Below are 14,874 nucleotides of genomic sequence, written 5' to 3'. Positions count from 1 at the left end.
ACTGTGGTTGGCCTAGCTTCACCCAAACCAAGTCTACGAAATACTGACAAAGGCATTAAATTAATACTTGCCCCCAAATCGCAAAGTGCATGCTTACATTCAAACTCCACAATCGTGCATGGAATAGTAAAACTACCAGGATCTCGTAACTTTTGAGGAAGTTTCCTTTGCAAAATCGCACTACACTCTTCCGTTAACGCTACTGTTTCATAATCACCTATCTTTCTCTTATTAGACAGAATCTCCTTCATAAACTTCACATAGCTGGGCATCTGTTCTAATGCTTCTACGAACGGTATATTTATATGTAGCTTCTTGAACACCTCTAAAAACTTTACAAACTGCTTATCCAAATTAAGCTTGTGCAGCCTTTGTGGATATGGAATTCTAACATGATGCTCAATGCTCACAGGTGGTACCCCCTCTTCCTTTCTAAGGTCTTCAGTAACCTTTTCATCATTAGACTTCTCTTTGTCTATGCCTTGTGTATTTCCCTTCTGACCTTCTTCTTCTGACTGATTCTTCTTTGGCCCTTCATACCTTGTTCCACTCCTCAAAGTAATAGCTTGACACTGTTCTTTAGGATTAACTTCAGCAGTGCTAGGCAAATTTTCTTGAGCTCTATTCGACATTAAAGTAGCCAACTACCCTATTTAAGTCTCCAAACTCCTTATGGGCGTCCTGGTTTCAGTCATAAATTGGTTAAGTGCATCAGGTTGAGGTTCAGCTGGTTTCATTGGCATTGGGTATGGTCTATTTTGTGGTTGATAATATCCAGGTGGAGGGTGTTGGTGTGCATATTGCTGTGGATACGGTGGTTTATTTTGGGCATGTTGATATTGTGGCTGAGGTGGAGGGTAAGGTTGTAGATTATTTTGATTATTGGACCAGGAAAAATTAGGATGGTTCTTCCAACTTGGGTTGTAGGACATGGAATTTGGATTATTGGGTTGTCTCGGGTAATTCCCTATAGCTTGTTCTTCTTCCATGGGCATGTTATTCATATCTAGAGCAGGGCATTGGTTGGGTGGATGGGTTGTACCACACAATTCACATAGGTTTTGAACTTGCATCGCTTGAGATGGGAGTGTAGTCTTTTGTAGTTGCTTTGTCAAGGCTACTACTTGAGTAGTAAGCATTGATCTGACATCCAATTCCATCATTTCGGCCACCTTCTTTGGTTGTCCCCTTTCAGTTGGTCATTGATAATTATTCATCGCCATCTCTTCTAATAGCTCATACGCCTCATTAGCACTCTTACTCATAAAAGCACCTACCGTCGCAGCATCCATAATTGTTTATTAGAAAACTATATTGGAAATAAATAATTTTATATTTATTAGGTTAAAATTAGTTTGGTATAGACAAAAAAAAAATAGCAATGGCACAAAGTCAAATAATTTATATAGTACCATGCAATGATTGGTGTTGGAATTCTTTTTTAGGATTATTCATTGAATCAGATACATTATTATTGATAGCTGCATTGTAGCCACTACCACTGAACTGATACATCATCTCTTCAGAAAGAAAGAAAGAATAAATAAATAAGACCAGTACTACCAACTCCGTATTCTCTCATGATTGACCACCATGAAGTTCCTCCTCTATGCGAGAAAATTCCCATAAAAAAAACAATTTAAACAAAGCAATCGATCTTACAACCTTCCTCCTTCGATCTCTCCTCTATCGTCTTCTTCACCTCTCTCAACATGGCTATCCCTGCCTCTTCGCCTTCTTATGCGAATCTTGGTTCACCTTCGAATTCCTCCTCAATCTCAACAATAAGTGGACCCCAGTGGATTTCAAAACTCACCCACAAATCCTCTTACAAAGGTACTTATACTTCATTATTATTATTCTTTATTCATAACTACTTATGTGACGTGTGTACGGACAGGGCGGAGACAGAGCTACCAGCGGTGGACCTGTTTGTGGCGACGGCGGGTGTGGCTTTGGAACCACCCATAATGACAGTCAACACCGTACATGCTGTCACTCTTGGCGGAGGAGTGGCGTGCTACGTGTCAGACGATGGTTGCTCCCAATTCTCTCGCCTTTGGATTCCTTTCTGTAAAAGGTACGATATTCAAGCCCGGGCTCCTTTCAGATATTTCTCTAATGACGACGTCGTTTCGCCAAATGGTTCCGCCCAGTGTCATCTGGAATGGCAAAGCACGAAGGTAACGCTTAATTAATTACAAATCTGAACAAATTAAGAAACGGTATTTATAATATAAACGAGAGTCTTGATTAATTATGAATTTGCAGGAGTGAAGAAGCAGTGAATAGAACGTACGGTGCCCTATGGAGAGTATGCCCATTTTGCAAATACAGATCAAAGGGACCATTCCAATATAATCAAGGTTTGGCTGCTAGCTGCTTGCTGCTTAATCAAGTATATATATTGTTCTTATTATTTATTTTGGTTAATTATCAATTATAAATTGAAAAATATAAACCCATATATTATTTTAGTCCTTGCAGTTTAGCTAAGTGCTTGAGCTTGATCCTCCATTTTCAAAATATAGATATAGAAAAGTATTTTGGAGAAAATTATCCAAAACATATGACACGAAGAAAGATCTCTTCAATGTTTTATAAAGTTCAAAAGTGTAACTACAAAAATTAACAAATAAGACTTATTGTAAATATTAAAATATGAGAGACGTACGATCACAAGTCTAATTTCATTATAATATCCATTAGGTAAAATGATTTTTATTCAATTTTAGTAGCTTAAATTTCATCACTAAAATTCAAATTATTTTCTTCAAGTTTTAAACCAATCTATATATTATGGGGCACAATACAAAATAGTTGTCTAGAGCACATTGTTCCCCCTTTGATGCAAAAAAACAAACAAACAAAGAGCAATGCAAAATCTCATTGATAAGACAATCAACCAAACACCTAGCGTGCACTTGTCAAATTTACCAAACTTTATGAGCACTAACACAACAATGCATGAAGGAAAACCACAACATAATTTACAAGGTTCAATTAAGGTGGTCTACGTTCTCGAAGATCAGCTGAACCTTATTCAATCAATGATGGTTACAACAAAGGTAAGTTATCTCTTATTCTTTCTGTCGCTCTTCTCTCTCTCAAGAAAAATTTCCTCTATTCCAAGCACTATATATGTTTTTCTCTAAAGTGTTTCACACTCTCAAAGATTGTAATCAACTACGTACGAAAAAACTAAGTCATTTACACTATATATCACACAAAAAATTGCATTGCAATAGAAAAGAACCAATAAGGAAGAAGTTAATTTTCAAATTCTATCTAAAAAATTGTTTTAACTTGCGAAAATGCATTTTCTTGAAAATATAGCTGGAAGTCATGACGTTAAAGGACCAGCATTGTGACACTTTCAATATGACAAACCAAATCTCCAAGAACATCACTGGGTGTCCACAATGCTAAACAAGACTCGTTGTGATGCCTAAGACTTGACAAGAACAATCATAGTTTCTATGATTGGCGCTGATGTTGAATGTAGCATGTCACAATGCCTACAATCTCATAAAAAAATACTCAAAACTAGGATAAAATTGAGTTATTCGAGCCTATAACAAAAAATTGTTCATCGTGGTTCAATAACTAAACTTTAATAACTACTCTTTCAGCCCCTAACGGCTTAGCTGCTCTTAACATTAATCAACTTTAAATAATGTTCTAATTTATTTCTTAGAAGTTATTATTTTAATTTAGCAAAGGGATTTTATTCAGTAGAAGCTTTCTCAACTTTCATTGAACCTTTTGTAATCCCTTCCCTTATGAAGTGTAGCATAATATCCACGTGCTTTGTTCTCTCATGCATTTTCACAACAAGAAAAAGGGATTTAGGCATCAATGGCATTATTGACGCTAAAACCAATGTTTTAGAGCATCTGCAATGTAACAGCAAAATGTTGTATTTGGTGCATGTATCTCTCCAAGGTAACATTATAATCTACTGTATTTTGCTGTGTTTGCTATAGTACACAACATATATGCCGTGTACTGTAGCACACGGTATTGCATCTTTTTTTTCTTTTATTATTTTATTATATATATTTATATTATTATTTATATATATTTATATTATTATATATAATTTAGAATTTAGTTTATTATGTGGAGATTAAATTGTATATACCACAAATTATTTTTTTTAATTATAATTTGTATTTTTTAATTATTTTTTAAATAAAACATTATTAAATATTTGTATTTTTTTTAATATTACACAATACAAACATTTAAAAACACATTAAAAAAATTAAAATTGAACACATTAAACATCACATTCTCATTATAATCAATAGTACACATTCTCAACATTCACAATCACATTACAATTTTTTTTAATATTAATCATAGTAATGCATACGAAACATACTCAAAATTATACAATAAAACATTATAAACTTAAATCATAGTCAATGTTACACAATAAAAACATTACAAACTTAAACATACATCGAAATGCATTATTGAACACTTGTGGGACGAATATGGTAACTCACAAAATTAAAATATATATTTTCAAGTGTGTCTTTTAGGTTTAATTTAATCTAATGTAATGTAATATTTTTTTTCCATGAATGTAATATTTTTTCTCTAGTGGTGTAATCTTTATATTACTACATGCCATATGATATTTTAATTTATCGAGTTTTAATTATTTATATAGTATTATTGTCATGTAATTAATGAGTAGTTTTATTTAAAACATTAATTAGATATAATAATTGTGATAAATTAATATAATAATATAAAGAATATTCAATTTATTTTAAAAAATAATATAATAATAAAGATTTTTTTTTTGTAGTTTTTAGTGTTGTGGTTGGAGTGAAAATAGTATTTGACACCAAATTTGATGTTGGTGTGACACCAAATTTGGTGCTAAGGTTGGAGATGCTCTTAGAGATTCGTGTTTGGTATACCATGAATCAAATAATATTTAAGCTTAAATTTAGCTCTATCTCAAATCAATTAGCACAATACAGGGATGCATCAAAATTGTACCACTTTAAGATTGTAACTAGAATTAATCATACAAAAAGTGTAGAGTTATTTACAATAAAATATTTTGTAATATTTTTTAAATAAAATAGGAAAAAAAAATCACAATCTTCATCTTCTTTGTTCGCCAATCTAGGGCTGCCCTACCTTGAATAGATCATCCCCTATCGTTTGTCACTACTACAAATATAGGGTTTCTCTGTGCTTTTTTTCAATCTAAAATAAAAATCGCAGAGAAAATGATTGAAGGACACTTAGGAACTTTGTTACTGCGGTTTTTTTAAAAAACGCAATGTAAAATAGGAAAAGTGGGAAGTGAAAATTTTTTCTCTGCGGTTTTCTTAAGAAAACCGCTGAGAAATAAAGACTTTTCTCCCCGGTTTTATTGAAAAAACCGCAGAGAAAAGTAGTGTAATTTTTCATAACTTTTACCAAGCATAACTTTGTGCTCGGTTGTCCGTTTTGATTGTTTTTTTTTTAACTTTGATATTTTTTCGAGATCTATCCAAAGAAAATAGTCTTTTCTTTGGATAGATCTCGAAAAAATATCAAAGTTAAAAAAAAACAATCAAAACGGACAACCGAGCACAAAGTTATGCTTGTTAAAAGTTTTGAAAAATTACACTACTTTTCTCTGCGGTTTTTTCAATAAAAGGTTCCAGACCTATATATAAACTCATTCTTCCCCACAAGGTTCGCAAACCTACTTCATTTCATGAAAAACTTCTTCAACAGCGGCGGTATGTCTTTCAACCTTAATCTTACTATTTTTTTTCATCTTTTTTAGCTAAATCTTAGTTAAAAACTGAAGTTGATGCTTAATATTTGTCAATTTTCAGGTTTTTGGTAGTAAAAATGGTTAGGATTTGGTCGAAAAATTGTCCATTTTCACTGTATTTTTGGGCATGCATTGTGTTCTTGAGCTTCAAAATAGGTAATGATCTATATATCTTTGTTTGTATAGTTTTTTGTTTTTTTTTCATCATTATTTTTAGAGTTTATTTTGTGTGAAATAGACAAATAGAAATCAAAATTTTGAGAGGTTTTTCATAAATCATTAATTTGGTTGCTGAATTTTTTTTCTTCAGATTTTTTGGTGACAAAACCTGAAAATTTTGTTTTTTTCTTCTTCAGGTTTTCAGGTTTATTCTGTATGCAACTAGATAGATCTCGAAAAAATACCAAAGTTAAAAAAAAACACCAAAAACGGAGAACTGAGCACAAAGTTATGCTTCGTCAAAGTTTTGACAAATTACACTACTTTCCTCTGCGGTTTTTTCAATAAAACCGCGGAGAAAAGTCTTTCTTTCTCAGCGGTTGTTTTAAAAAAACCGCGGAGAAAAGTACATCTTTCTCTGCGGTTGGCTTACTACAACCGCAGAGAAAAGTGACACTTTTCTCCGCGGTTGGCATACCACTTTTCTCTGCGGTCGAATACACTGCGCTTTTCAATACTCTCGAAAACCGCAGTGTATTGAGTAAAAAAACCGCAGAGAAAAGCCTTTTTTGTAGTAGTGTGTCCCTATCACTCACTGTAAAGAGCGCATCCCCCATCCAATGTCTTCATCAGTTGGTCTAAGTGAGTCGAAGTGCACTTAATCAGAGAGAGACTGGGAGTAAGAGAGAGAAAAAGGGAGGAGAAACTACATGGGTGGCCGAGTGATAGAGATAGGGTTAGGAAAAGAGAAAAATTAGGTTAAATCAATGTTATATTTACTTTAAGCTGGACATTTTTTTTAACTTATACTTATAGGAGTCAGTAAATCACTGACGCCTTAATTTGAGTATTAAGGTCAGTACAAAATTGATGCCAAAACTCAAAATATTAAATTAATTTTAGCATCAATTCCATGTACAAAAATATCAATCAATCTTTAGCCAATACATTTTGCTTATGAAAAAAGTTATATTTGTAGTAGAATTTGTTTCTTGTCAATTGAATAACACTTTGATTATCACAACACAATAATAATCTTCTAAATATTGTACGTAAGACATGAGGTATGGATCCTCTACTTAGTATTTAATCATTATGAGTGAGAATTATATTTAGTACCCTTCCCTTAATATAAATATATTTAAAAATATTTTGTTTTTTTTATTATTTTAATATCATAAAGTTTGTTTGAGTTTTTTTAACTTATTTATATATTTGTAAAATATATAATTCAAATAAATTTAAACTAAAGAACAGAATCTGGAATAAAATTAAAGTGTAATGACCCAAATTTCCTAATAAGGTTTAGGGCCTTGATTAGGGGGCCAAGATGGCAAATCTTGGAATTATGTGATATTTATGTGTATCATTATGTGAATATGTGAGTTATATCATAATATGACTTGATATACATGTTTAGGTGTATTGAATATGCATGTGAACCTATTTCTGATTAATTGAGTGATTTTCATATTTTGGTCATTTCGGACATATTTGACATAAATGTGGCATGTGTGTGGTGCTTCATTATTATTTGGTTATGCTAGGGTTACTCAGCACGAGACGATCCTAGGAGGTAAGCTAATGTGAAAGTCACAACGGGATTTATACATGACTCGGAGTGAGTCAATGGGTATTTAGCACATTACTGGGATATTCAGTAATGGGAATAAATATTTGATGATAAATTGAGAGTTAGTAAGATCAGGGGAAATTATGGGAGTTTTGACTATTTTACCCCTATGGGCGTTTTCGGGACCCCGAGTGTAACGCCCTGGATAGCCAAGACCGTTACACTGTGTGTTTATAAAGTGTCAGACTTGCTAATCAAGTCATTTAATTAAAACTGTGTTACTAAAACTGCAAAGGAACTAGGGTTTAAAATGGTTTGGTCTCGAAAGCCACATTTTCATTAAGAAACATTATTTGTTTACACGGGATCCCAAAAATACAAGTTTAAGGTTCGTTTACAAAAGTTATAAGACTCAGATACAATAGTCAGCCATACTAAGGCAAAACAAGCGGTTAGGTAATCCCTGTCCTGATCCACTCCTCGACCATGATGATCGAACGGCTGGCTATGTACATTTCACCTCGGAGCACTCCATCTCAGGCTTGGTCCAGCTTGCCTTTGCCTTTACCTGCACCACGTAGCACCCGTGAGCCAAGGCCTAACAAGAAAACACAACAACAACAGAACATAAGCAATCAGCAAACAAGTCAATATCTCACATTGCATCACATAATCTCAGCCATATAACCATTCAGTATACTCAAGTATTCCACATACTAAGCATATAAACTCATATCACATATCACTGCTCAAACTATAACTAGAGCTAGCACTCTCAGGCTGCTCCCTCCGTTATCCCACTGACTCCGGCCCGCTTACGCCGAGCTCAGTGAATATTCTCGGCTACAAGTGGCCAAGCCGCGCCCTGTGCGTAAATACTATGTACGGCACTCTTAAGCCGTTTTACATGTCCCATGGCATAATACCATCATTGACATGATACAATTCTCGGGAGCACTTAGTCCCATCACAAACATATAATCGGGTGCAGTTTTCTTACCTTTCAATTCACTAGCTTTGATCCCCTGACTCCTTGAGCACGATCCCCCTCGAGCCCTAGCTCTCACCTAAACACAATCATGGCTAAAGTCATTATCGAACCTCAAGTCCAAAACCTAGCCTCGGGGTCAATCCCGAGCCCCCGGTAAGTCCTAGTTCCACCAAACAAGGTGGTGGACACAAACCCCAAACCTTAGGTCAAAAACCCTTGCAAACAACCCCAAAATCCCCTTCAAAACGCAGGGTAGCGCTACAACGCTCAAGGAAGGGCGCTACAGTGCAACAGACAGAAGCCAAAACCCCCTCAGCACCATGGCCTAGTGCTACAGCGCCCAAAGGCTAGCGTTGTAGCGCTAGTCACAGACAGCCCAGCACCAATTTTTCTCTTCTGCGATTTTCTCGAACCAACATCAACCAAAACTCTTCCAACTCTTTCCCAAACTCAAAAACAACCTCATGACCATACTCCACTCATCCCAAGCACCCCAAACACCTAGAACTCAAGCACATGCATCCACAAACTTAGAATTCACCATAGCCACTCCTAAGCTCTAAAACTCAGTAAAAACCAGCTGAACAACAAAGTTAGAGTTTAGGCTTTATACCTTTGATAGAATTTCGACCACAAGCTGTCTCTAGACCTTCTTGGCTTGCTTCTCCTCAGCCTTAAGCTTGAATTCCCTAAGGTTCCATCCAATTCAACTTAAGCACCATAACTCAAAAACCAGATATAGAAATTGAAGAACTCTAGTGTCTTACCTCAAGTGCTGATGAATCCTTGCTAAATCTCTGCCAATTTCTCAATCTTAGACTAGGATCCTTGATGCTTAATTATCCCAGCTCTCCTCTGAGCTTTACTTCAGAAATCCTCAAGAAACAGGTGAAGGAAATGTAAACCGACTGAGAGAATCGAGGCTGGATTTGAAGGGCCATTCTCGAAAGTATGCCCGTCTCCACAATAAACACATGAAATTTCTGCACTTTGAATGGCAGCGGCTGGCTGAATATTTCCTCCCAAACTCAGATTCTTCAAGATGTTGGTCATTGAGGCCATTTGAGCTGTTAGAGTCGTTAATGCATCTACTTCAAGAACTCCCGCCACCTTTCTACTTGTAGGAGCTCTAGTGTTTGACCATTGATAGTTATTACTTGCAATCCTTTCCAAAATCTCAAATGCTTCGTTGTAAGACTTGGAAAGAATGGCTCCATTGGCTGAAGCGTCCAAGACCATTCGAGAGGCTGCATTGAGACCATTGTAGAATGTCTCCATTTGTATACAATGTGGGATACCATGGTGTGGACATTTTCTTAAAAGCTCTTTGAATCTTTCCCACGCGTCACTAGTGGACTCATCTTCCAGCTGCTGAAACGACATAATCTCACTTCTAAACTTTGCATTTCTCGTGGGAGGGAAGTACTTTCTTAAAAAAAATTTAGCCAAGTCATTCCAATTTGTCACCGAATCGGGAGGAAGGGTGTTGAGCCATGATATAGCTCTATCCCTTAAAGAGAACGGGAACAACTTTAATCTTAGCGCCTCTTCACTTACTCCTTGTAACTTGAAAGAATCGCTCACCTCCAAAAATGAGCGAAGATGGAGATGAGGGTCTTCCGTGGGCATCCCACTAAACTGCCCAACTGTTTGGAGCATTTGAAACATGACAGGTTTGAGCTCAAACTGGGGTGCTTGTATTTCGGGCCTCACAATGCCCGGATTGAGCTCGTTGAACATAGGGGCAGCGTATTCCCTTATTGTTCTGGCTCTATCATCCGCCAAAACAATAGGATTAGCCATGTTTCGCGCACCCCCTGCTTCTCCATCATTTTCAGCCATGATGCAGCGGCTTTTAGCCTTTTGTGTCTTTCTCCTTTGTCTAAAAGTACGTTCAATTTCGGGGTCAATAGGAGCAAGTTCAGATTCTTCTTGTTCGTTCATGCACTAGATTAAACCTGAAATACACACAACCCAAACAAGAAGAATTAGAAACAAACAGAAATAAATTGCAAAATAGTTGATAATACAGAATTTTAATTTTCAATCCCCGGCAACGGCGCCAAAAACTTGTTGCATAATTTTAAGCAAATAAAATGTGCAAGTGTACACAGTCGGCAACAAGTTATATAGTAGTAAGTTGAGTATCGTCTCCACAGGGATTGCAAAATCAAGCAAATGTAAAACCAACTAATCAACAATTTAAAATTAAAGGAAGAAATTATGAGAATGATTGTACTATCAATCTGAAATTAAATGACTGCAATTAAATCTATTTAAAAATATAACTGAAATGATAGCAAAATTGAATTCAAGAAAAAGTGTCTATGGATTAATAGATCTGAATAGCTATTTGCCCCTATGTTAATCTGCCCAGTTGTTACAGCATTCGTTCAGCAAAGTTGCACAGAGTTAACAGAATTCTAAGATAAGCACTTGAGATTTTCCCAAAACTCAGCGAATTAATTCTACAACTTGATTTAATACATTCCTATATTTAATCAGGTTGCAAAACAGCAATTACACACCAATTCTCAAGTTATACAAGGTAGCAAAATATCCCTATTTTACTCACTAAGAACAACCTAACATGGTAATTCTCTTGCATCTTCCAAGTTATTTCCACTAGAAATAACCTTTCCAGAATCAGATCTAGCTAAGCAAATTGTTAGTCATGGCCAGTAATTAACAATCATTTAACATTCATCTCACTTGAATGAACAAAGGCAAGCTGCTAAACTCGTGCAATTTTCATCATTAATTCATAACATCAGGTTCCATAGCCATTCAAATCTCAAAAGGATTAGCTCATGTTCAAACTGAAAATTACAACCCAAACTAGATATTGTTCATCCATAACTAATATTCAGTTTCACACAATGTAGAATGAAGAGTATACACTACACAAAAGAAAAATATAGAAGAAATAGAAGAAGTAGAATCAGTTGCCATCGTCCTCCTCCTTCTTTGGTCGTGGATCTCCTCTTTTGGGTACTTGATTTTACTGTGTATATCTCTCTGCAATTTTTCTTTTTCCTCTTTCTTGCTGGGTAAAGACCGTACTGTGTTTTCTTTCTTTTCCTTAGTTGATCTCGGCTGTCCTCTCCTTAGGGTACTTTCCTCTTCTCCTTACCCTAATTAGAAAGCCCATTTTCCTTTCTTGATCCATTAATCCACGCCACCTCAACCAGCTAACCTAATTTTTAACTGGGTGCTACATAGGCGCTGAGATAAGTGAAGAAAGGTTAGCTGGCTCTTGTCCACACCAGTCCCCAATTTCCAGATTCGTTAACACTTCGGCCTCCAGCATTTGAGCAGCATTTCCAGCTTTTTGTCCCCTTTTTCCTTGGATTCCTTAGTTTCCCTTGGCGAGTCAAAAGTTCCTTTCCTAAACAACAAAACACACACAATTACTTAATTAATTACAATTCCTACCAACAATTTACAAGACTCTTGAATTAACACACTAACTAGAAAAGAAAGGTGAAAACTAAACAAACTTACAAATAACATCACACTCATTACTCTTTTCACCCAAAATTCAAGTTTAAAGTTAATAAAAATAACTCTAAATCATAGATTTATCACACCCCAAACTTGGCATATTGCTCGTCCTCGAGTAATGAAAAACAGAAGCAAAATAAACACTACAAACACTAAGACAACAACAAACATATATTTGTAAATGAGAGAGTACTGATCAATCAGTCATAGCTTAGCGAAGAAAATGCTCTCAGAATTATGTGGAATGGAATGATATGATGGTAGTGAATTTGCCTTGACTTTATATGTCTCAAACTCATTTTAAGTGCTATTGATATCACTAATGCCTCCCAAAAGTAACCCAATCACTAGAGTGTGCAAATACTTCCCACCAACACCTTGAATTCCTCTAATAACTACCCTTGATCCTCAAGTTTAAAAATATCTGCTTCCATAGGTTGAATTAGTGCAACCCTCTCCACTAATGTAGTCTAGCTTTACCCCCTTAGATCAAAAGGACTTTACTCGGCCTGTAGTGTAAGGCTTAGGTTAGGGTAGGATAAAAGATAATATTTCTAATGGCTTATAACCTAACCACCTCAACTTATCAAGAACCTCTCTTATTATTATTTTTTTTTTCTCAAGCTCTCACCCAAAATGTATTTTTAACCCACAATGAATAATTTGATTTAGCTCTAATTCTCTTGCTATTTTTATTTCCAAATTCAACTAGAACAATAGAGAGTAGCCTCCAACATTTTTTGGGATAGGGGGTTGTACACCCCAAACTTAGCTTCAAAACTGCCTCTTTCTCTCTCTTTTTTGTTTTTTTGTTTTTTTGTTTTTTTTTTTACTAAACTCATTGTAACAGTAAAGATATATATATATATATAGCAAGAGAAATATGAATATTTATGTGATCTTATTCCCACACACCCCAAACTTAATTCCCATAATTGTCCCCAATGTGGCTAACAAATGAAACTTGGAATAGCTCACCACATGGCTAAAAACTAACCCCACTCACCCCAAACTTACTGCAAATAATCTGTTCTTGATAAATTTCAGCAGCTAGGTTTGGTTAATGAAAGTTAAAAATAACAATTTAAGCAGTGGGTTATCATTAATGATAGGTATTAAGAAAGAATAGGTAAATTAGCTCAACTAAGGGTGACTAAGGGGAATTAATATACAATGGGAAAGCTTGAAAGGCCCAAACGTCCAAGGATGGCCTAGATCATTTCTAATTGGTAAAGCTAGCTAGGATTTCGCCTCAAGGATTACACTAACCAATTCTAGAAGCTTAAACTTTCTCAAGATGTTGGTTATACTAGAGATCCAAAGCATGGTGGGATAGCACAAGCACACAACTATTGAAAGAATCAATAATAGATGGCATTAAAGATAGCAATAGCACCCAAACTAGCATATTTAATACATAAAATCAGTGCATAACACAAATGGAGGAAGGTGGATGATATCATCATCGAGCGCTACGCTAAGCCAAACCAAACAACAGTATCTCTCAAGCACAAATACAAACAACACACAATCACAACTATTAAAGTTCAATGCTAAAACACAATTTAAACAACCTAAACTAAAAACACAATAAGAACAGTCACAAAACACAAAATAACAGAAATTAACAGAAAATAAAATAACAAGGAAAGGAAACCCCCTCTACTCAGAGTCCTCGCCATGGGACTCCTCTTTGTCATCAACATCGTCAGTCCAAGGATTCAAAATTTGATCTGGGAACGCTGGAAATTATGGACCAGCTTTGGGCAGAGCCTTTTGCAGCACACTCCTCATTGCTGCATCCCTCTGCTGCTCATAAGTCCACAGGGTGTGCAGACGCTCACATATCTGCTCCTGCCTCAGCTGCATCTGGTTTTGTATCTGCCCGTGCCTGGTCAATTGCTCCAGGATGGGATCACTCGAAGTTGAGGATGAAGCAGCATTAGTCTTGGGAGCACGGGCCGGGCCAAAACTGATGAGCCTCTTTGTTGGAACCAGCCCCTCCTCTGGCCACACCGGGACACCGGCCTCACGACATATAACGATAATAGTGGAAGGTAGGAAGAGCTTGCCTTTGGACCGATGCGCACAGTCAAAAATTTCTTGCGCCAACACGAAACCTACATCAATCGACATCCCTTTCATTATGCAATAGAGCATCCACATGCGCTCCTTGCTCACTGTGGAATCGTGGGAGGTTGGGAGCAAGGTAGACTGGACAAAGCTGTAGAGGCATTTCATCTCATGTTGCAGATCCGTTCTTCGAAAACGAAACGTTCCATTCTCATCAATGTCCCACTCGGCCTCTGGTTTGGCCAGCTCGGGTATAATATCTTGAATCAGTTCGTCAGACATCTGTTCACGTCCCTTGGTGAACTCGCACTCGACTGGCTCCAACAAGAAAATCTCGTTAATGACCTCAGCCGAAAATGGCACTTCTACTCCTCTAACAATTATTTCTGTAGGCCATTGCTCGGCTAAGAAGTTGGAATAGAATTCTTTGACCAACTCGGGTACGGCTGGTTTCGGTGTTGAGCACAGGGTCTCCCAATTCCTCTCTGTGACAGTATCAATTAAACAGTCGGGCAGGTCGCTGAAGTTGGCATTCGCGGCTATCAGGCCTCGCTCCATGTAGAAATATTTGTGGCAGATAGAAGCATAGGATTTTACCTCTGCTGTTTCAGAGGCAAATTTGGGGACTTCAGAGAATGGCTTCTTCTTGGCTATGTGGGCGTAGTACTTCACTTTAGGCATGGTGACTGTGACGGAACGAGATATGTGTTCGAAATGTGGCTATGGTGATGAGCCTCGGTCAGTCAGTAATAAATCAGCTAATATTCTCAAGTGCTGCAA

At 36.4% G+C, this 14,874-nt stretch overlaps 1 long non-coding RNA gene and 1 other non-coding gene across 2 annotated transcripts in view; both read left to right on the top strand.

The window, feature by feature from the left end:
- The first annotated feature begins 1,575 nt into the window (after window positions 1-1,575).
- LOC133815916 (uncharacterized) overlaps window positions 1,576-14,874 on the top strand; it is a 40,208-nt gene continuing 26,909 nt past the window's right edge. The window contains exons 1-2 of the long non-coding RNA XR_009884904.1: window positions 1,576-1,836; window positions 1,901-2,366. This is a non-coding gene — a long non-coding RNA (uncharacterized LOC133815916). The remainder of the gene's footprint in view (window positions 1,837-1,900; window positions 2,367-14,874) is intronic.
- On the top strand, window positions 9,812-9,918 carry LOC133820757 (small nucleolar RNA R71). Its single transcript, XR_009887157.1, has one exon. It is a non-coding gene; the product is annotated as a small nucleolar RNA R71 (small nucleolar RNA).

The sequence above is a fragment of the Humulus lupulus genome, chromosome 2 (genome assembly GCF_963169125.1).
Source record: "Humulus lupulus chromosome 2, drHumLupu1.1, whole genome shotgun sequence".
In the NCBI taxonomy this organism is placed as follows: Eukaryota; Viridiplantae; Streptophyta; class Magnoliopsida; order Rosales; family Cannabaceae; genus Humulus; species Humulus lupulus.
This window is presented reverse-complemented; position numbering and strand designations above follow the sequence as displayed.